The sequence below is a fragment of the Thunnus albacares genome, chromosome 14, assembly GCF_914725855.1.
Source record: "Thunnus albacares chromosome 14, fThuAlb1.1, whole genome shotgun sequence".
In the NCBI taxonomy this organism is placed as follows: domain Eukaryota; kingdom Metazoa; phylum Chordata; class Actinopteri; order Scombriformes; family Scombridae; genus Thunnus; species Thunnus albacares.
In genome coordinates this window covers 21,360,511-21,385,370 of record NC_058119.1, presented here as the reverse complement: position 1 = coordinate 21,385,370, position 24,860 = coordinate 21,360,511, and the positions used below count along the sequence as shown (strand labels likewise).

The 24,860-nt window shown below is 40.1% G+C and overlaps 1 protein-coding gene across 4 annotated transcripts in view; it reads right to left on the bottom strand.

Annotated features, from left to right (window-relative positions):
* Positions 1–24,860, bottom strand: part of camkmt (calmodulin-lysine N-methyltransferase) — a 121,314-nt gene that overhangs the window by 92,969 nt on the left and 3,485 nt on the right. The window lies entirely within an intron of this gene.

Here is a 24,860-nt window from a genome sequence, read left to right as displayed (position 1 = left end):
GTAGATCAACATCAGAAGGTATCTTCAGTGTTTTTGAAGAAAATGTAAATGCACAAACTAAGTGCAGTATGAACAAAGTTGCAGTCCATTGACAGTCCAAAGATATCAAAGATGTTTGTGTAATAAAAATGAGGATCCTGTCACACGTTTGTGCATTATGCATGTGTTTCTTTTATACTATTTTGTGATTTTGAGTGTACATTTACCAGATTTTTTATTTTTCCTTGGGAATCCGCCTCCTGGCAGTAGTTGGATCTACCAATCAGCTATCTTGACATGCAGATCTGTACGATGTTGAGTTTTAAGAGATGAGAGCATCTGCGACCCTTCTCTGCGTAAGTCTACAGAGAAGTTAATGTGTGAAAGTATAGTCTTATAGTATGTGGAGACAAAACAATAACATCCAGACAAACATTTTAAACATTTAATAAAAGTGCTTTTGCTCACCAAGTTTGAATACATAGTTAAAGTTTGCTTCTAGTTAAACTAAAACAGTGATTTCTATTTCTGTTTAAGGTCAATACAATTCCTCTTTCAAGAGAATTCCACTCTCACTCGACCTGGCCACAACTTCATTACAGTAAAGAAAAAAGTCACAATATTGTATTTACTATTGACTATTCCAATGTAGAGCTGCAATGATTAGTTGAATAAATTGATTGGTTGCCAACTATGAAATTCTGATAAATCGATTTATCGTTCTGAGTCTTTTTTTTAAGACAAAAATGTCCAAATAGTTTGATTCCAGCTTCTCAAATGTGAATATTTCCTGGTTTATTTTGTCTTCTATGACAGTAAACTGAATATCTTTTGGTTGTTGTGAACAAAACAAGTTGTATGAGGACGTCATCTTGGCCTTTGAGAAAGTGATTGGTTTATAAAATGTCAGAAAATGGTGAAAAAATGTCAAACAACTAATTGATTCATTGAGAAAATAATCGACAGATTAATCGATAATGAAAATAATCGTTAGTTGCAGCCCTGTTCTATTGATCTACAGGTGACTGTGATGTGCTATGAAATGCACCAAGGAGCCAGCAGAAGCAGGGAAGAAACATGGATGTAAACAACTCAGGATTTAAATACTTAAAAAATCTGCTTCGCAAATGTTTAATGAGGAAGTGAAGTAAATGCATTCAACACTTTTTGTTAGACCTCAAGCATACACATAATGTGTTTTGTTATGTGCAACACTGAATGCAAACGTAACTTTTGTTTGTTTACCTTTAAGCACAAAAACAGCAGAAGCAAAAGTAGACAGACGCAGAAGAAAGGACTGGAGCAAATAAAAGATTAAAAACTATTTCATAACTTTAAAAGACCAACCGGCAAAACACATGAAGTCTGTTGTCGGGAGTTTTCCTTTCATTCTGTTTTACAAGAAGAAAACATGGTGGCAGTGGATTTTCCTTCCTCTAATTTTCACCTCTTATGTAAATACCAATTTATTTTTTCAGTGCTGGGCTATTCTTCGGAAAGTGTGTGGAATTTTCTCCTTAGCTCTTTCAACACTGCAGGGCTCCTAATTTCATCAGCACAGCTTGTGTTTTTTTAACAGGATTATATGAGAATGTTAATAATACATCGAGCACCATAGATACTGAGCAAAAATAATTTTTCACATCTGCGGTACCCACTCTGTGCCTCTGCCCTCTTGTATCTCTCTATGTGTGTGTTTGATGTGTGTGTATATGTGTGTGTGTGTGTGTGCTAGGCCTACCTACTCCTCTCCACAAATGACAGCGCTGTGGCTAACAAGCACTCCTGCCCATTTTGACTGGGCAACAAGGGCTTAATGACAAGTCACATAACAATGGAGAGGAGAGGGGAGTACAGTAGAGCGCTCCAGCCAAACTATCAGTCTGTCAAACAATGGCTTGTCAGCCCTGATCTTCTCTTCTCTCTCTCATTGTGGCACAGATAAACAAATCAAACACATATTCACCTGTGCTCACACACACACACACACACGAAAAAAAAAAAATACTCAGACTCACTATTTTGCAAAAAAAACAAGCACACTCATTATCACACAATCAGGAAAAACAAGCTCAGGTGTATTAGTACACATGACGATGTAGACGACCACAACAAAGTACAAACTCCGTCACCCACACACCCATGCGCGCACACACACACACACACACACACACGCACACACAGACAGGCAGTATAACTGGCTGTACAAGCAGGGTTTGATGACAGCCCCCTAACAATAGGGAGCAGAGCAGCCTAGCTATCTGCCTGTCACACAATGAAGGGGGTACTGTTGAAGAGGTTGTCACCACCAATACATGTAAACACACACGCACAAACACACTGAAAAAATGATCACAAAAATAAAAACATGAGCTGTAGAGTGTGTGCATGCCAGCGGGCACACACACACACACACACATCCACAGACACACATAAATGGGGTAATTCAGAGCGCTGCCATTTATGTGAAGAGCGCTCCGTTTTCCAGACTGTGAGTGGAAGTGAATTTGCTTTTTCTGTCGAGTGCAAGTCAGGTTGGATTAAACAACACTTGGCCAGTGCTGATGGGTTATCACCATCTGTGTGTGCATATGTGTGTGTGTGTGTATATATGTGTGTATGCCTGTACTGTGTTGATGCCCACAGGCGCCTGGATTTGATGCAGGCAAATCTGTAGACAGCCCCCTTCTCCTGTCAGGACCCATCTCTCTCTCTCTCTTCTCTTACTCTCAAGGTGTCCTTTCTCTGTTCTCTCGCTCATCATCTTTCACTTTGTTTTTGTCTCCTCTCTCTGTGTTGCTCACTACTCTCCTCCTCATCACTGTCTCTTCTACCACTCTGCTCTTGCTTGTTGCCTGTACTGGGGCTTAATGAGGCTTTCTTTACAAAAAAAAACAGAGAAGGACATAGTGGTTTCCACACTAAGTATGTAACCCCTAACAGCACCAACACGGTACACAACACTTATCACTTATATACACAGGCTTTTCACAAGATGCCAACTTCTCCCCCTCGTGCCATACATTTCTATCAAACCTAATTATTCATTTAATCTAATATGGATATAGTCCAAACACCTCCAGGAGCTTTATTATGACTTGTTACATGTTCCTTTTTTCATTTATGTTGTTACATTATAGGACTGTTGTTTCTCTGAGCTCTAGGGACGCCTTTTTATTGTGCTGAGCCAATGAAACAAAGACTCTGTCCGAGTGTTGGGTAGTAATTAGCCAGTCTAATGAGGAATTCATACATCAATATTGGAACAAAACCAGACTTGAGTTCCTATTTTTGCTGCTGTTGCTGATGGCCACGGACACAAAGAACTGCATGATATAATGCTATTTGGTGATATTTTTAAAGGTGTAATGATTCTATGTTTTTAATCAAATTGTTACTATACATAAATGTAGCCCTCTCACTCATGAAAAATGTAATATAACTAAGGAAATATCTGAAAAAATCTATTGGTAATGACAGCATGCAGCAAAGCAGGAAGATCAATGCCTTTCCAATCCAAACAATTTAACACGTACAAAGAAACCGCTGTTATATTTCCTTACGATAGCACTTTCATTGAATGTGTTTATCAGACATTTGTTCAACTGCTCTGTATGTGGCTGGTGCTATACTTCATTTTGTATACACAGACACTGAGATGTGCATACACACACTACTTTAGAGGATAATTCTGACATTGTTCAACAAAACCAGAAGACCTAAATGAAGAGAGAATTTATCCACTAATTATTAGGTGACATAAATAGTAGAGTGGTTCATCCTGAAACAACTCTGGAACTGCAATTTTAGCCTCTTGAGATGTCATTTGCACGCTCAAGTGTCAGGTTACACTGACTTGACTAGTTGAGAGATCGTAATGAAAGACTATGATGCAAAAATGTGACAGTACGGCTATTTAATGTGTTTTAATTGTTTGTGGACAACAACAGTAAATATGATTCTATGGCACTGAGACGGATTCATGCATTAGGACGTATTCTTGTTGGTTTTCATCTTTTCATGATAATAATAACATCTAAAAAAAATCTGCCTTATTTCAATAGATATGACATTCTGCAAAAAAAAACATCCAGAAAAAAATTAATGAAAAATGTGGCACTCAAGACACACACACACATGCACACTTCAGACACATGTGCTCTACACTGCACCAGTTCCTGTTATAAGAATCAACTGGAGATAAAACTGTTGTTGCAGCTGCTGCTTGTGTATCTGAGGTGTCTGTGTGTTTAGGATTGCAAGACCGGCCACTGGCGAACATCCGCTCTCCACTATATATGACAAATAAATGTTTATATAATACAGTCAATGTGACAACGTTTGTCCAGCGTTATGTTTTCTATTACTAGTCAGTTTTCTGCTCAGTTGCACACAGTGAAGTGTTTCCCACAGGTCTGAAGTATTCTTGGGGGAGGTCCAATGAGGGCAGGAAGAGGCAGGTCTGAGATTTGTATGAATTAGACAATTAAAAGAAGAAAAAAAAACAGAAACTGGCTCGTTGTTTGATTATTATATAGCTACAGGTAAGGGACACATGGACCAACTTCACTGTGTGCAACTGTAGGGTGTCCTCTGTTCCCTCATCTTCTTCTCTTTCACACACTTCAGCACATCTGTTGTTCAGCTAATTCACCTAAAAAGGTGCTGAGCCTGACACTCGGTGAGTAATACAGATCTGTGAGAGTGTGTTCAATTGGGGGGATTCGAGGGAGTTGCAAAAAAAAAAAAAACAGGGGTCTGGTGTTAAGGAAAAAGGGAGTGAAGAAAAGAGCCGCAGTAAAGTAGAGAAGAGTAGCACTAATGGTGTCTGGATTGCAGTTCCGATGGATAGCAAAGCAAAGGATCAGAACATGGCATTTGATCCTGCAGCACTCTCGTGATTTTAGCCATGTGAACACTGATGACCTAATGACCCTACTGCTTGGCTCAGGACAGGAAAGAAGAAGATTGTGTGCGATGGCATCATAAAATACTACAGCAGCGATGCACTGCGGAAAATGATGTGTACTGTAGCAGATCCGCATTTGCTTGGTAAAAAATATGCTTAAACTTATTGGAAAGTGAAAGAAGCCTCTGGAGGACATTACATTTTATTTTTCTGTCAATTCTGCAAACACTAGACACAATAAACTTTCGAGGAATTTACTAAATCTACCAAAATGACATGTCATAATGAAGCTGATTACTTGGATATAATTCAGTATTTTCCAATCATGTTGGAAAATACTGAATTATTTCAACACTTTTCTCCACTTATTAGGGTTTTGTTGTGCTTTCTTTAATTTGCAGATAATTATATCTTTTTAAATCAAGTAATAAAACACTTTTTAAGTGAGAAACGGGGCTGCTCAGATAAACACTTCTGGAATTGTTGTGGTCTAATACTTGCACAGTGTTGTACTGTATCTTAAATTTCATTTTTAATGTACTGATAATGAGGGTTTTATCTGTTGTTGTCTTTACAGTATCCATTTTAATGTCTGCCCATCAATTTCCATATTTGGCAATATGCAGAAATACGCATATACTGTGAGTTTACAATTTAAAAACTAAAAGATGTGCAATGCTCTGTTCTGCATATTATAAAGCAAAATGCGTATGCACATGTATCTATTGTACGTACTCCGTGCATGTACACAAAGCACACAAGTACTATGTGTGCATGCAAGTACTAGGTTTGTGTATGTGTTCCATGTGAGTGTACTGTATGTGTGTTTGTGTATGTGTGTGTGTGTGTGTCTGTCTGTGTGTGTCCCAGTGAGTCTAATGGTCCCTGGAGGCAGGCCAGCGTCCATCAGCAGACAGCAGGCATTAGTGCTCTGCCCGAGTATCGATGGAACACCGGTGCTTGACAGCGCCGCCCCCCCCCCCCCCCCTACGGTCACAGGACAGGATGGGTATATGTATAGCCGTGCGTCTGTGTGTGTGTGCTTGTGTGTGTGTGTCTGTAATAGACACAGAAAGTGTTTTTGACACATATCCACACAGAAATAGAGGGAGATATCTGTGTGTTTGAGAGACAGAGATGTTTGTGTATGACCCCTGACCCCAGGCTATGTGTCACCGCTCTCTGTGTGTCTATGTGTGTGTGAATGAGGGGCAGCGCGGCTGTCATCGATCTCACACACACCAGGCCAGCACTTAACACTTGGACTGTAGCGACTAATACACTCACACCCTCTATTACTGCCCCACTGGAGGCACAGCGTGTGTGTATGTGTGTGTGTGTGTGTGCATGGCCTACTACCAAACCCATGCTGCTGCTGTTCAATGGCAGCACAATAGATTACACATATAACAGTGTAATGATATATCTCTATTAGACTCTCCTCGCCTCTCCCCTCTCTCCTCTTCTCTCCGAGCCCATGTTTTACCTCACTGTGCGTGTGGAGGACATGATCGTTATTTTTACTGGACTTTTTTGCAATATTACTTGATTTGTTTTGTCTTATTTACTTTAAATGAGTACAAAAAATAAATAAAATTCAGGAATACAAATCCCAATGCATTAATTTGTATATATCATAACAGCAGCAGTGGTCAGGATCAAGTTGGTAAGGCTCATTGGTACTATGGTAGATATGCTGGATGTATCTGACAATGAAGGAAGAAGAGGCTGGAGCAGACGTTAAAACATCTGCAGTTGCTGATGATAGCGGTGACATCATGCGGCCTTGCTTCACACGCCTTGCAACAAAAACCTCACAACTGCAGAAAAAAGTTGGGAGCAGGAAAACAATCCACCTTGCTGTCACGATCAGTGCTGAAATATTAATTACTCTCCCTGATACACACTATTTTTACTTTTTTGTGTAAGAGTAAACCTGCAACCAGTTCAAATTAGCTGGATAATAGTTGTTCCAAAACAGGGACAGCACAGGTGTAATTAACAGCATTAACAAGGGCTGAATTATAAATTTTCCATTGCAGGGTCCTGCAATATATATAAAATATGGACATGTTGAAAATGAACAAGATTAATTAGTGTTGAGATAATTAGTCAATTAATAAATTGGTAGATCAACAAAAAAAGAATTCACAGTCAATAAATCTACAAGTAGTTTTGCAAAATGCCAAATATTTGCTGTTTCCAGCTTCTCAAATCAGAGGATTTGCTACTTTTCTATATATTTACATTTTGCACTTGAACAGTAGAATAAGCAAATTACAGGATTAGACACAACTGTTTAAGTGAAACAGTAGTGAGGTGCTCTGTGTCTGCGTGAGTGAGGATTGCTTGAGAATTAAAATACAATACATAAAAGCCATGGAGGAAGAGGAGGTAGATGGGGATTGTTTTGTTAAATGCTTTGATGATGGATAGCTGTGCAAAAACACAAACTGTAAAATTATTTTAAATGTGTTCATACATATTGAAACACTGTGACTCGCACCAACTTAAGGGGCTAAAACTATCTCAAAATTACAAATAATTTGGAAGATTTAAGGTGGAATAGATCAAGCCGCCCTTCTATCTTTTTAATAGTAACCGATTGTATTTGATATATAAAGATCATTTGTGATTCTGGGCTAATGCTCGTCTTTCTGCCTGGAACGGGTCCTTTTGAAAAGATTCATGAGTCTCACTATCAAAGTCCTCAGTGTCACTGAGGTAAAGGAACTCTTCACTAAACAGCCTACTCAAGTGAACAAGGTTCATATGCAGCAAAAAGAGCTGACTCTCTGTGATAATGTTGTCCATCACTGTGCACGCATGAATGAAACAGTCCACTAAGCACGCTGTCAAGACACACACACACATGCATTCATGTGTATTTGTGTGTGGTGCACACTACTCTGTGCACCAGTGATGTGTAAGTAAAGCAATGTCTATGCCACTGGGTCCAAGGGGCAGTTACCCACCTGTCTCACATACACATACACACACACACACACACTCACTCACTCAGGGAGTCTTGCATTACGCTGCTCTTCATTCTTTCCAGTAATAGCTTGTCAAAGCAGCCGGCTAACTCAAGCTAAATGCCTTATACACAATTGGGCATTATGCGCTAGGCTAGCTAGCCTCTCACCACAGCCGCCCAGGGGCTAATGTCCAAATGAGATGGTTCATTTCAGCTCTCTCTGTCTCTCTCTCTACCACTTTCACTTTTCTGTGTTTATCTTCATGACCTTGTCCTTTTTCCCCCGTGGAGGTAAAGGACAGGAGGCAGGAGTGGTAGAGAGGAGAGACGAGGCAGGGTGAGGAGAGAGAAGATAAGGGGTGATGGCCATGGCTGCTGGGGTTTTTGTGTGTGTTGGAGAGGGGCATTAAAGGATAGAGAGAGAGAGAGCCAAATACACGGAGAGACAGCAGGCTTTAGGCCATAGACCTTAGACCAAGCAGCCTCTTAAGTGATCTGATTGCCTTGCTAAAAAACTGCAGTAACCACGCTCAGAATGGTTACTAATAATACATCTCCATTTAGGCTGACCCCGCAAACACACACATGCACATGAATACACACGCACAGGGGCACAAACAGAGAAAAAGAAAGGCAAACACATACACTTATGTTGACAAAAGAGATCACTCTCTTGTCTCATAATGCTTGACAATGAAAAGAAAACACACAAGTACACAAAGGAACAGAGAAAAGTCTAAATAGAAAGAGTCAAACCATCCTGGGTCTGTCCATGTCCTTTAGCAGACAAGCAGAAGTGAATGACACTTATTTTCAATTGATCAGAAAAGCACTGTGGTGTCTGTGCATGCGTGTGTGTGTGTGTGTAGGATGAGAATGGGCTTAAATGACGATCATTGATTAGCTTTAGGCCTATGGCCCACTTAGGGCACGCCATGTGTTTGCACTCACACAGAGGTACCACAAACACACACACACACACACACACACACACACAATCATCATAAGTGGATGATGGACTGAGACTGAAAGAGAACTGGACAGACAGAAAATTAAGGAAAAACAAATGGATACAGATTAGTAGGAGGGGAAAGAGAATGAAAAGAGACGGGAATGAAAGGAAAGAGCCCAGAAAGAGGGAAGTGTACAAACCTGACCCTTCATTTAAAACTTTTTTTTTAAACTTTTGTACATTTTTCTCTATTTTTTTTTCTTCATTTCACTTCAAATATCTTTTAAAGCTGTTTTATTACAGTAATAGATGGGCTACCATGTTTTAAAAATATATGGGTAACAAATTACAAGAAAAACTAAAATAAAGTGGTTTACAGGCTCTATAAGTGCCAAAACCTTTTCAATGCTCCTTGACATAATTGAGCATTGAACTAGGGCTGCGACTAACATTTATTTTCATTATCAATTAATCTGTTTATTACTTTCTTGACTAATTGATTAGTTGTTTGGTCCATAAAATGTCAGAAAATGGTGAAAATTTTCAATCACTGTCACAAAGCACAAGGTGACGTCCTCAAATGTCTCCTATTGTCTCGATCAACGGTCCATAACCCAAAGTTATTCACTTTACTATCACAGAGGAATAAAGAAAACAGAAAATATTCACATTTGAGAGGCTGGAATCAAAGAATTAGAACTTTTTTCTTTAAAAAAAATATTTAAAATGGTTAATCAATTTATCAAAATAGTTGGTGATTAATTTAATAGTCAGCAACTAATTGATTAATCAACTGATCGTCGCAGATTGAACACCATTCTTCCATTCAGTTGTTTGAGATTTGGTGAATGAAGGCCTTAGCATATGATATGTCATATGTATGTCAGTATCTGCATTCATTAAGTTTCAACACTCATTTCATTTAGTCAGGTCATCTGTCTGCATCTTGTAGCTCACTATAACACACCTAACAACCACACTGAAAACTACTAGTCCTAAACTGGAAAGGCGTGTGTATCTCTACAGTATGTGTCTGCGAGTGTAGTGTTAAAAGGCATACCGGGACACAGTGGCATGACAACACAGATGCCAAACTGGCAAGTTGCTTCAGTATACAAACATACAGGGATCCATGCGTACACAAACACACACACACACACACACACACACACACACACACACACACGCACAAACGTAAACCAGCACCAGAGTCATACAAAGACTTAGAGCACCCCCAACTGGGGGACAACACAGACAACAAGAGACAGAGGGAAGCACTGTACAGATGCACATGTGCAAACACAAGTTGTGTATTCACATAAATGGACTCTGTGCATACAGTACAGTAGCTTATATCTATTATAAAGGCGTACTATTCATGTATTCTTTCTCTTGCTCTATTTGTTCCCTCCAGCTCTCTGTACTTAGACACTTCACACCCCTTATGTGTGTGTTATGTAGCGTATAGTGTTTGAGTAGTGTAGTTATAGCTGAGCAAATGTTTTCCCACACACAGTCCAAACAAAGGCCAGGTGACACTCACATTCACACACTCACATTCGCACACTCACACACACACACACACATCCACAAACACACACACACACCATGAAAGAGGTGCAATTAGAGCATCCCACTCCAATTAACCAGCTCTCTAAACAAATCCACATTAGGCCCTCCATTGTGGCTGCGCTCAAAAACAGCCACTCGGGAAAGCAGCATAAAAGCTCCAACTGTATTTCTCCTCCAGGACACATGTGCGTGCGTGTGTGTGTGTGTGTGTGTGTGTCAGCATGTGTGTCTGTGTGTGCGCGGACTGGCAGTGGTTAAACATTGGCACAGCCTCTGAGCTGTTATGATTGTGGTGGTGATGGGAAGATTTTGCAATCACTGGTGGGTGGAGAGAGTCGGAGGAAGGCAGAGAAGGAGGGAGGGAGCGCAGCAAAGACGGTGGAAAGCAATGAAACAGGGAGGGAAGATGCTAGCAGCGGCACAGGAGGAGAAAATTTGAATCAGTAGCACTGGCATAGTGAGTTTCAACTCTGCTGTGGAGGAGTGAAACATCTTTTTACTAATCTCACTCAATTTATGCTGTACTTTAAAAAGCTTCTCAATCATATTTGTATATTTCAATCAGGTGTTTAGACGCATTTGGACCCGTAGTTTCTTTTCCACTGGTGACTGAGGAGCAGCAGTAAATGTTGATACTCAGTGTCCCTGATGCTTGACAGAATTATTACTGTAGCAATAATAAAACGGAACAAATGACAAAAGTTTGGTGATGTTTTGTCTGAAGGATCACTTTGTTTTGTGATTTTTTCCAATTTATCAAGAGTAATGATGCAACTAAGCATTTTTTTTCCTTAACAATAAATCTGAATCATTTTTTTCAGTTGATTAATTGACTAATCATGTACTATATAATATTATAATTCTCAAATAGTGAGACATCACAATTTCTCAGACTCCAAAATGGCATCTTCAAATGTTTTGTTTCATCCTAAACAGTCCAAAACCCAAAGACCTTCAACTTAAAACGTAACAAGCAGCAAATCCTCACATAACCTTGACACATTTTCTGTCCTTTTTGCTTGAAACATGATTAGTGGATTATCAAAATAGTATCTCACTGATTAATTGATTAATGGTTTCAACACTAATCCAGAGTCAAACAAACCGTTTTCTGTGTGAAGTTGTGAAATTTACCTTTTCCAAAGATTTGATCATTTCTATTTAGCAGCCCAGGATGTACTTTTTTGACACATTTTCAAAAGTACATAGTGGTTACATGGTTTCCTAGTCATATGTGAGCCTCTGAGGCAGTGTTTCCTACCACACACAGCTCCATCATTCAAATCATTACGTTCAGGTTTATCTCAAAGACAGTGACAGCAAAGAAATGATTCGGATTAGAGTCCACTAACTATAATTTGTGTGCATCTAAAAAAAAGATATTTTAACAGTAATGTTTAAAAACCCCAATTAGAGAAAGATGAATAGAGAAGAAAGGAAGTTAAAAGACACACAGAGAAGTAGCACAAGACAGAAATGGAGGAAGGAAAGAAGACGTAGGGTACTGAAACATAATGTCTCCATCTGTGATCCCACACTTAACCCTCCCTTTCTAGTGCAGACCTGAACACACACACACACACACACACACACACACACTTGATGAAAGGCCCAGTGGGACAGCACAGAGAGTTTGGAGGGGATCCGTCTAGCAACCTGATTGCACACCAATCTTCCTGTAATCCTTCTGCCCCTACTGAGACACACCCACCTACACATACTTACAAGTACACACACACACACACACACACACACACACACACACACACACACACAGGGTTATTGTGTATATGAGCCTTTAAAAATTATTTGTTGTTTATTAACATCAGAACCTAGTGGTGTTTCAGGACGGTACCCCTGTACATGTAGCGATAAGGGGATAGAGGCGGTAAAACATAAGGTCAGAATGAGTGTCAACAGCCCTATTCTCATCTTCCTGACCTTCATACTCTCCAAAAAAAAATCTACATTATTAAAGTCGACACCCGTTTGATTTTTTTCCAGCGGTATGCTTTAGGGTGGCAGGAAGTGCATTCGCTGTGAAATAAAATAAGTAATTTTTTAAAATCAGAAAATTAAATAAAATTATATATACATTTATTTTGTACTTTTTTTTCTCAGATCATTGTTAAGGCCAGCCCTCCACCAGTTTCACACAACACATGTGCTCAGATGCATCCCAGTGTTAAGATGCTGAATCAACTGAAGTCACAAGAAAAATACAAAATATTTTCTAGTTCCTGTTTCTTAATCATGATGATTTTCTTTTTTTTGTTTGTTTGTTTTATATTATTGTAAATTCGATGTCTTTTGAACTGCTGGTCAGATAAAACAAGCTACTTTAAAATTTAACATTTAGGGAGCAAAACAATTAATCCAAAAAACAACTTTAAATTGCAGCCGCACCTGATGTGATTAAACCTCTGCCACTGTCATACTGTTGAACTTTTAATTAACCCTGTTATTGAATTATGTTGGCTTCACTACTTCTAATCACTTGTGGGTTTCTGTCGGTGACAGATTCACTAAACCCTGATAAACACACCAGAGTGCCAGAAGGGTTAGGTTACATAAATCAAATTAAAAAGAAAAATACTTGTATGGTTTTCTGACTTGTTGTGTTTGTTTCAGTAACAAGGACAGTGTCACAGTCATTGTGACATGTTGGCAAAAACAACTACGTTTCCCCCAATATGACTTTATTAGAGTGAATATAATAAAGTGGCATATTATTTTTTCTGTTATGAGGGCTCCACTGGCCACCGGCTGTACTGTGAAACAAGTCAAATCCAACATTTGTTATTGTCAAGTTTTCTTGTAACTTAATCTGACTTTATTAACAGCTGTGTCTTCCCAGCCATTGACCTCAATGGTTTTTATATGTCTAGCTGGGGCCCATGAGTGATCACTTACAAATATCATCAGCTCTGAGGGCCTTTATTCACAACCACTGAAATGGAAACTAAGGAGCAGCCTACTGAAAAAACAAATATAAACACAATGATCTGTTGAAATTATTAAATCCTACTCTGCCCCAAATCCCATTTTTAGAGGGCAAATTTTGTGTGTTTACAATTATAAAAAATATAGCTCAGAAAAAAATATTAAGGATAGGATTCTCAAAGCTCCTTAATTGTTTTTTTAAAAATCAAAATTTAAAGACCTTCAATGCAAATTATCTCTCACAAAGCCATCTTTAAAAACAATTTTGGGCCAGCTGAGATAATTTACAGTAACCTCACAGTATAAACATGATTTGCAAGATACTGTGGTGTATGGGGAACTGCTGAACAGTCCAGCGTCTCAAAATTATGACTTGAGATCTTCATTTCCACAGCTCAGTTACTACACCCGTCTAATGTCTCCCCTTCTCTGCCCTCTGTTAACTGCATATATGTGTGAGAGAGGGGGAGAGAGAGCGTATTTCAGCCTCAGTGGGCAAACACAAAGGTCTGTGGCGCCATGGCCTGCTGTGGACAGATAGAGAGACAGAATAAGAGAGAAAAAGAAGTCTGTGCATGTGTGACTGACAATGTGTGTGTGCATGTGTGTAAGAGTGAGTAAGTGAGTGAGAAATCTAAATGTTCAATTTGTGTTTCATAATAATAATATAACCCATAAAGATTTTGTTGTCAAGGTCTCATTCTTTTCCGTTTCTAACTTCCTAACTTTCAAAAAGCAAATGTCAAACACAGACAGGAGACCACTTTTCTCTCCCATAATGTTCTAAAATGAAAAGTGCACAGCACAATGTGACAGTCACTACAGCAGTTAGCATAGCCACACCAGCATTAGTCCCTGCAGCCTGTAGCCCTAGAGAGATGCTACAGCTAGTTAGCGATTAAGGCAGTCTCTCAGGGGGCCACTTGAAAATCAGTTAACTTTCCCCTAAGAGGTCTACGCTAGCTCACATTAGCATTTAGCACACCCATTAGCGTCAACACCTACTTTCGTGTTAGCACAGCCAACTGACAGTTAAAGGCCCCTGTGGGGCTATTTAGGGAGTCTCCAGACCGAGAGAGACTGACAGAGTGAACAAGTGACTGTAGCAGTTCGTGCATTAAAGCTGTATAGTGAGTCACAAAGCAAGTTAATGGCTCCTTAGCTAAATAGCAAACACATTAGCAGCTGCAGCAAATACGTGTTGACATGTTGAAGATTGACAGGCAGCTGCTCCCCCTCTCTATTGGGTCTTTATGATGAAATAGTTCCAAGAACTAAGAATTTCCACTGGGCTGGGACCAAGAATTTGTTTAATGATAATTGACTTTTCTTTTCTACATATAAAAATATATTTTGCAAGTGGGTACAAGTTTTGCAGTGGGTACAAGCTTGAGAGTTGATTGATAGTTTTTTTCGGGGGCAGGAGCTACAGCCTTTTAGCCAAACCTAGAACCAGGTTTCTGCAGATAATACCCAGTTAAAGTTCCTGAGCTACTAAAATGTTTCCTGGGTTTCTGAAAAGGTTTGGGTGATCAAGAGCTTTATGTGTCAGTTCTTTAAAAGGCGGGAAATAGAAGCATGAAATCCTTCAGGGGGCGGGGGGCATGGGCGCTTTTGTATTGTAAACATGAAAAAAAAAACAGTGTGGAAAAGAAACTATTTTAAAATTTACAACAGGTGGAAATGGGGAAACCAGTGCAAATCATTGAAACGCGCACAAACACAAACTGAGTGTTTGGAGTTACCTTGCAAGACAGCTGGATCGCAAGATCACAACATCACGCAAGAATCCATCTCGTCAGGCTTCAAGTTGCACTTGAAGCGTTGCGAATCCAGCTGCCTCCCAAGGTAAGACGGTGATAGAGGGATGGTTCAGCCAATCATCTGCCAAGTATTTTTTGAAAGTGCCTGCCCTTTTCCAAACAGTTTCCCTGGACGACTTCTCAGATGGTTTTGTGTAACAAACCATCTGGTGCGTCAGGTTATGTTTGGAATGGAGCCAAGCAAATTCCCATATGCCCATGTAGCCATTTACTATAGCTGCTCCACTCCCTGACCAACATACTAATCACATTAATCATCAATTTGTTTTAAAACATCATCAGGGACTTTCACACACATAAACAAACACTCACACTCGTGCACTTGCATGTGCACACTCGTGCCTTTGAAGGTACACAGTGGTGCACTTCATGGGTACAAGAGGGAGGAGAGCTAAATTAACTACCATGCACTAATCACTTAGCTCTGTAATGGCTCAGCACATTTGTGTGTGTGCATACATTACATGCATGCAGACATGTGGACACATACAAACAAAATACACAAACAACATGAACAGTCAGTGTAAAAATAAAAATGGCTCATCTAGATGCCTCAAGATATTTTGCATTACACTGAGTATGTGGCTCAATCTGCTGTAAGAAACAGCATTTTCAAAATGTGAATGTACAGTCGCTGTAGCTGTTACCTAATGTTCAGTAAATTTGCACCACTCTCAACATGTGCTACTTAGCAGTTATACCCAAAGGGGCATTCATCATCATGGCTGCGGGTGATGATGTAAAAGGCTGATGTAAAGGATTATATATACTATAATAGGCAGCTCAGAAGTCTGCAATCAAAAATAAATACTATAACTAGCTATAAACAGAGAAAATCATTTTTTTAGTAGCACTGAATGCGCCATTATGCTTGTGTGCCGACTGAAGTCTTTTGTTCAAAGTAATATGGGAATTTAATATTTTAAAAATTGAAAAAAGAAAACTTTCTCGCTTTACCACAAGACAAGGCATGACAACTAATAAAGCATAACTAACTAACTACTACACGAATACATTTCTTTGTCAAACCTTATAGCTTTTAATTCTTATTCTATAACCTGCACTCTATAACAAACACGCAGGACGAGGAGCTGCAGCACACTTTTACTTTTACAAATAGTCTTGTACATAAAACTCATAGTACTCACAGCAGTACTATAGCTAGTGCTGTATAGTGGAAAATATTGTGTATATTTCTGGGCTGCATTCCATCTTCTCAATACTAACACTAGTTTCTTTCTTTTTTTCCTCACGTTGAATTTTTGTACATCATAAGCACTGCAGGATGGTGCTGTGTAATTGTGTGTACTGTTTAATAAGGATGTACGCCATGTGTGGACTGTGTGATTGTTTCTCTCTCTTTATTAGTGTGTATGTATTCATTGCACACACTGACAGCAAACCAATTTCTCTCTGGGATAATAATAAAGTTAATCTTTATCATTAACCATCAACATTGTATATTTCTTAACTTCCAAAATAAAAAATATTTTCCATAATTAAAAGCTTGGTGGTGGTATGGCCTACTAGATGGCATGAACTGTTAATCAAAACTCAATGATATTATATACTCTCCCTCTGACTCTAATTCTTTTGTGTGTATGTGTGTGTGTGTGTGTGTGTGTGTGTGTTAGTTACATGGTTGGAGGGGCTAGTGTATGCTGAGCTTAGGCACCATAGGGGACATTGCCAGGAGGGGCACACAGGGGTTTGGTGACTTAAATGGAGAAAAATCCAATAATTGTATCCGTCCAGAGGGAGGGTGAGCTTTTAGGCAGGGGAAAGACCTGTTATTACTCTTTCTTTTTTCTTTCCCTCTTTCATTTCATCCCTTAATTCCAGGGCGAGGGGGTAACCTAAGAAAGGGAGGGAACGAAGTGGAGAGACATGAGGGTGACGAGCTGAGCTTGCTGTTAAAGTATGTCCTTGTAATTAGCTGAGTATTAGCAGCGGTGACAATGCAAACGCACTGGGCAGGGAAGCACCCTTTAACGCTCTACTCATTTCCTGAACTTAATCCCCACCGCTTACTGGTAATAGTGCACACGTGCACACGCATCTGGACACACACACACACAACCACGCACACACATACACATTAACTCTCAGTCATGCACAAATTTATCCTATCAACTGCTGACTATAATGGCAGAGGACTCCTGAGCAAAGCTACACCCAACAGCTCACCTTCAATCCCTATTGTGCTATTGTTCTTGGCCTTTGTACCAGCAGGAAAGGTACCAAAGAGGTCAACTGCAGGAAACGAATCAAGCCTACTGGATACAGCCCAGGATTGGAAGATGAAGATCGATCTAGACCAGAAGCTCACTTTCCCACCGGAGATCATTACAACCAGTCTCTGGCCGGATCTGATCCTGTGGTCAGCTTCACAAAAGACCCTGTTCATCATAGAACTGACTGTGCCATGGGAGGAAGCGTATGAACGCAAAAAGCTGAAGTACTCCGAACTAGCAACTGAAGCAGAACAAAAGGGCTGGAGAACACTTGTGCTCCCTGTCGAGGCCGGCAGGGGTTTTGTGGCCACGTCAACCACCAGGCTGCTGAAAGGGATGGGAGTCCGAGGACAGGCCCTCCAACAGACTATCAAGTTATTGGCAAAGACTGCCAAGCGAAGCAGCGACTGGCTCTGGCTGAAAAGAAAAGACAAGAACTGGGTGGCAAGATGACCATCAGCCAGCAGGAGGGGTAGAAGCAGAGAGGGGTGCACCTGGGACGCCAGGTGTCACCGTTGAACCCTCTGTAAGTGTCATGGACCTATCAACGAAACACCAAAGACGAAGGGTGCCCATCTGATGACCCCAGTTAAGCTTCTACCCCTACCCCCACTGCTGGTTATGATTTACAGTCCGCCTAGACAGGACTGAATCACTGACAGAAGAAACCTGGACTCAACTTATCCTCTTGAAGTTCTGTTGCTGCATGGATCAATGAAACACTAAGGAAAGAGGGTGCCAACCTGATGACCCCAGTGAAGCGTGTACCCCCTACCCCCACTCAAGAAACGACTGCCGATTACGATACAGGATTGTAAGACCAAGTCCTATGAGCTCAACAAAATCATAATGGTGATTTACTGCAGGGAATTTCAGCATGTGAGTGCATGTGTGTGTATGTGTGTGTGTGTGTGTGTGCGTGTGCATGCATATAAACATTTATGTCTGCATCAGCACATTAGCGTCAAGTTGTGTTCAAAGTAGAGTGGCGACTGTTTACTTCTCGAGTGTCAAGAAGCCTCCTACAGCCGGCGGTACTTCAGGCAAGTCCCTGTTTCTTGTTTTCTCCAGTGAACGGATGGGGGAGACAAGGCTACAGAAGCGAAAATCAATTACTTTCAATTAAGTCAACCGGCAACTCTTTCAATGTGCCCTCAAGCCACTCAAGTCTTGCTTACACTACCTCCAACCCCCACTTCTACACCGCAAAGTGACACATATTCTACTTGCACATGTGCATACACACTGTAAAAGCCACATCCACTTACTGTGTGACTGTCTTTTTATGTTTAGCGGTTAAATTATAGACTTAGAAACAATTACTGTGGCAATGGCTAAAAATGCTCGGGAACAACAGTTTTGGAGCATTTCAGTCTGTCAGTTTTATCCAACTGTAAAGAAGATATAAAAGTAGCAAACATCACACATAATGGCATTTAATTGTGCCTGCTATGATTCACTCGGCTTACTTGAAACATGGTAATCAAACAACTTCTTAATGTCTGTCATAAATATTTTTTCTATATATATATATATATATATATATATATATATATATATATATATATATATATATATATATATATATATATATATATATATATATATATATATATATATATATAACAGAAGAAAAAATAATTATTTAATTTAAAACCATACAATTTATTAAAATTGATACTGGAAAAACCCCAACAACGACCACCAACAAAAATGTTTGAGGGGAAACAGTAACTGTATAGCATGTTTGTCCTATTAAAAACCACTGTCAGTTACATAGTCATAATACTGAACATACAGATTTGGATTTAATCACTCCCTGTGACACCACAGCATCTTAACAACAGTCGCTGGTGACTGAAACCCTGTGCAAGCTTCAGGGTAATAGAAAACAATATATAACAGTAAAACAGTTGTTTTTGTCATTTAACACAAGCTGCTATGGATAGTTTAGCTAATTCCGAACAACTTAAGCCATGTATTCATCCCCTCTGAAGCATGTTAATGGGGTATTGCAAACCATGAGCAAAAATTCTAAAGCACAGTTTGGGTCAACTGATTTTCATTTAAAGAAATTCATGCAGTAGAACTTCTTTACATTTTAAAAACTCTAATACTACCGATATTAAAAGATAGTCTTGAAATTAATAGTGAAGCCTCTATTAAAAATATCATTTTTTCTTTCTAATAATATCAAGAGAATAAATAAATTTTAGACCCAATCTGATGTTTTGGTTAATTAAAACCTCTCTATGTGTATATACATATATATCAGTATTTCAAAAAATGTGTATTTCTTGAACAGACAACTGTACACAGACCTCCTGTATTTTTTTCTTTAAGCAAAGGTCCTGGACTGACTTATAATCCGATCACACGGTGAACTGAAAGTCAACCGAGGTGTGTATTATTGGTTATCATCACAATGCACAATGATAACATAAGTGGAGTTAAGAAATACAACAAAACCCTGGCAAAGGAGCAATTAACATCAGCTTTGAGGAACGAGAGATAACGAGAATATGGACATAGACCGATTTTATTAGATTCTGAGGAAGCTTGTGTAGTATTCTTGTGTCGTATTGATTTTTGTTCCATTAGCTTAAATCAAAATTGTAAGAGACACCTGAGCTCAGTCCAGAGCACACCAGTGGAGAACCATTTCTATAGAGAGCATGTTATAAACAGCGCAGAGGGGGACCACAAACCTTGTCATTGACACAACAGTCTGAGTGAGCGTGTGTGTCTGTGTATGTGTGTGTATGCCTGCCAGCTCCCAGTCTAGCGCTATTGTCTAACAAGGTCTAATTAGCACTATGGCACAATGAATTAGCATAATTATGCAAACAGGGCTCCGCTAAAGGCTTGGCACAAGGGGAGGCTACGGGGGGCACCTATTACAACACACACACACACACACGCACACACACACACACAGTCACTATGAACACTTAGACACTGGTACAACACATTAAACACGCATGACTGAGCCATCCTTGTTACAGAAAACACACACACACACACACACCTGTCCAAAACTGCATCAGGAAGTGAAAAGAACACAACGGCTGTCAGTGAATAGTGATGATTGTCTTATTTGATATTTATGTGTCCAGTTAAGACATTAAATATGTTACCTAAGCTGACATTTATCCTCCCTCATCTTTACACACATCCTCCTGTCACAAACAGCCCCACAGCGCAGCAAACATCAGATATACACATAGAGATGACCAGCCAACCGTCCCCCCCCCTCCTCACTCCCCTCCCTCACAACACTCAAACATTCTGGGCTTATAGTATTTACCAGCAGGGGTGATAGGTGAAGTCTGTGGGAGATAATAGGGATGACTGAGAGGCTGAAAGGCTAGCAGCCATTCAGACAATGACAGCTGTGGTGAAGAAGGCTCTATTAGGCTTCATTAGGATGCTTGGCTCTTGATTACACACACACACACACACACACATACACACACATGCACTCATGCAGGGACATGAAAAGCATTGCTCTAAATGAGTCTGAGCTTAACTGCATCCATGGCTTCCAGTAGAGGTTTCCAAATACTAACACACAGCAAATATAATTTATTCCTGTTTGTGTGTGTATATGGACACACCAGTCTGTCACTGTGATCTTTGACTGTGACATGAACCCGACAAGTAACCCCAAAGCCTAACAAGCCCTCTTACCAAAAGCCCTGCAATGTCAACAAGCTCTACCTAAACCCTCTCAAACACACACACCTCCCCTGACGCATTCTTAGTCACCCAACCCCAAGGGGTGGTATTGTGTCCTGAAGTCCTGATCCCTAGCAGGAAACAAGCACCCCTAAAACCCCAAACAACTCTCGTACAAAGCTCTCTTACAATTACAAGCCCCCGGTGTCAGCTAAAGAACCAGGAAGGTCGGAAGTTCAGAGTTCAAAAAGTTTCAAAGTGATCAAGACCGCTCGGAAATAGGTCCGACCATTCACTCACAACATATAACGAGTTAGGCTGCATTCAGACCAAATCCGGCGATTCGGCACTACGACGCAGGGGGCTACAATGGTGGGGGCATGTTGTTTGAGGTACCAGTGAGACAATAAAATATGATCCAGGAAGTCAAGTTGGAGTTACAGATGAATGGGCAGTGGTTTATACAATCTACAAACAGGATTTTACAACTCTGGAAATTTTTCACAGCAGCAAATCTTTCATCACGATGATCACAAGGTAAACAGCTGAATACAACATTCACGTTACAAAGTAATTCACCAGGAATGTGCACATGTGTTGCATGTATATGATTGGCCACCGCAGCGTGACGTCGGGTTGCGTTTCAGCAAATGTTGCATCCAGTTAAATTTCTTGCCAGACGGCGGCTGCTTTGCACCTGGACACCTCGTATCATCCAGTATCTATATCAACAAAGTCACCTTTCACCTGGGTGATGCATATGACACCCAAGTAGACCCAATTAATGTTTCCTTTGGAATCTGAGTGAATTTATATCACTGCAGTTACATTTGTATCTCTTATTCTGTTTCATTGCTTCAGACTGCAAGAGTCAACCTATCACAGTCATTAAAGCCTTCATTTGGTGCCCAATTAAGTCTTTTCATACCACTGCATTAACAGTTAACTTTACACAGTAGTCTTTACTTACTGTCTATTATAGGATACAATAAGTGACTCTTTATGCAGATAAGCAAAAATGAAAAAAATAATAATAAAAAATAAAGTTTACTTTACATGATACACACAATAGATTATAAAATATTTCTCCATTAAACATTGGGCCATATACAGTATATGGTTTCATTTGGGCTTGATTCCTTCCTCACAAGTAACAAAGTGCCCATTAGAATTGGGCAGAAGTGCTCAAATATCCCAGATAATCAAAATGGTATGTTGTCAGAGCCTTCTCAGTGCTATGATGTCATCTTTAAGATACACTCTCAATTTCCTAAAACATCTTTAATTGAGACTCCTTGCCAGCTCCTCTGGTCTTGACATAAAACCATTGACTCCAGCTTATCATCACCTTAAGAAACGACATATTGTTCACATACATGCACAGTGGAGGGATAAACACAATAGCCGGGAGAGAGGGTCATGCTGAGAGGGGGTAGCAATTTTAAGCTGAGTCCACACATTTTGGAGGCAGCGGGCTAATCCGGCCAGGCTTTTTAGCCTGCTATTCAGGAGGACAAGGACCCCTAGGATTTGGGCTTGTCCACACCTCAGGGGTGGGGGATTATCAAGATAGCAGGAAAGGTGGAGAGGGTGTGATGGTGGACCAAGTGTATCAGTGTGTGTGAGTGAGGCTGTGTGGGGGTTCATGAGCATAAATGTGTGGCTATATACATATATGTATATATACATATACATACATATCTTATATATATATCTTCATGAGGAGTATACATAAGTAGGTGTATGTGTGTGTGTATTTAGAGGGGTTTCTCTCTGACTCCCACCCGAAACACATACCCCAGGGCTCTGACAGGGTCACCTCTGGGCCTTTCAGAGCCTCCTCTCAACCAATCCTAATTGATCTCACGCATTACTAGTCCCAAACATGGGATGGAGAACAGGAGGGAGATGGCTGGCTCATTGTCTGAGGAACGAGAACCCCTTGCTAGTGGCTCTCCACTTTTCTCTCTCTCTCTCTTTCTCTCACTCACTCTCACACACACACACACACACACACACACACACAACACCACCTCTGGCATGCCCACCCACCATCTCCCCTCTACCCCCTTTACTCCTGTCCCCTCCTCTATGCTCTCATCTCCGGCTGTGCTAATCCACTGGCCAAGTCAGGAACTCAGTTACCCATCTGGCCAAGCATAACTCCAGCTGAGAGGAGAAAGGGATGAAGAGGTGGAAGGAAGAAAGAGGAGAAATGGGGTAGAAAGAGGGATAACGGGGTATACTGCAAGAGATATGTGGAGTGAGGGAAAAGTAAGGTGTCTCTACACAAGTTACTACTTTATACATGTTAGAGGAGTAAGACAAGGACAAAAGAACAGAGTTAATGAGTTATCTGCAAAGCACACTGAACACAATGAAGGCTGCTGGAGTGCCACAAGGCAAAAACATGATGACCTCTTCTTTTTCTCTCTCTCCAAATAAAAAAAGTATTGATCCTGTTGTCTCCTTGTTGAGAAAAGGTGATTATCCATTCTAGTAGGTTGGAATGAGAGCTGCCACTGAGCTCTGTCATTACTTATATAGGCTGATCCCAGTGTGCAGTGAGGTAGCCCCTAGCCATGGCCTTCACCTCCGACCCAGACTTCTGTGGAGCCATCTGGCTGGTTAACACTAACCTATGACCTTTGTCATAACCCATTACATGCCTGTGAAGATGGACCTGCACAGAGAGGGCTTCATAATGAATCAAAAGGGATCACATCCAAGTATATTCTCAATGAAGCAAGTCTGTTAAACTAAACCCATAATTAGATTACTCATGTTTTTATCACTGCATTAACACATACAATACGTTGTTGTTGATGTTTCTAATAATCCTTGTCTAAATATTGCAAAATTTTATTCTGCTGAAGTGTTGTCAAAGACACATTTCCACAATCCTGGAAAATAAAGTTGTATTGTATTGCATACAGGTCATTAATTAACCACAATATATTGGTAATGCTAGAAATAAACATGCACTGTAATAAACTTTGCATGCTATAAAGTACATATAACAAGTATAATAACTTGCAATCTTATCTCAAGACCTACGTTGCTGTATTGTTCAAGAAATACAGACTGTGTAAACAGCAGGCATACATGTCTAGTAGAAATACTTCTATGACTGGATTGACATTGCTAAAAGAAATAAGTAATAAATGAACAGAACAGAGTAAGACTGAATTAAGCTCAAGCTTGCTTACAGTCAGACCACCCTGAGCATGCCATAAACAAAATCTTCACATGAATGAAGGTGAATGAATGAAGAAACACGAGGCTTTTGTGTTTCAGATGATACTATTCCACTCCATATCATAGAGCATGTGCAAATCCCTGTTTGAGTCATGCTCTTTCCTCTCTCCCAAACCACTCATCACTGTCTACTGAAGCAATAAGAAGACTGCAGCCCTGTTTCCTTCTAAAGGACATTTGAAGGTAGTTGGGAGGAATGAGTACATGATAAACCGCTGTAGAAGCCACACGAGAGACACACTTCCATTCAAAGAGATGGAATCAAACCACCAACATCAAACCATCAATCATACACTAACAGCACAGAGCATGAGGCTAACCCAATGTTGTTGTTGTGTGTGTGTGTGTGTGTGTGTGTGTGTGTGTGTGTGTGTGTGTGTGTGTGTGTGTGTGTGTGTGTGAGGATGAGATAAAAGCCAGGGAGCAGTGCAAGTAAAACTCTCCACTGTGAACATAATCACATGCACGCTCACTTAAACACACAAACACATTACAAATACAATGCCTTTAAGAAGTAAGATAAAATAAGTACTTA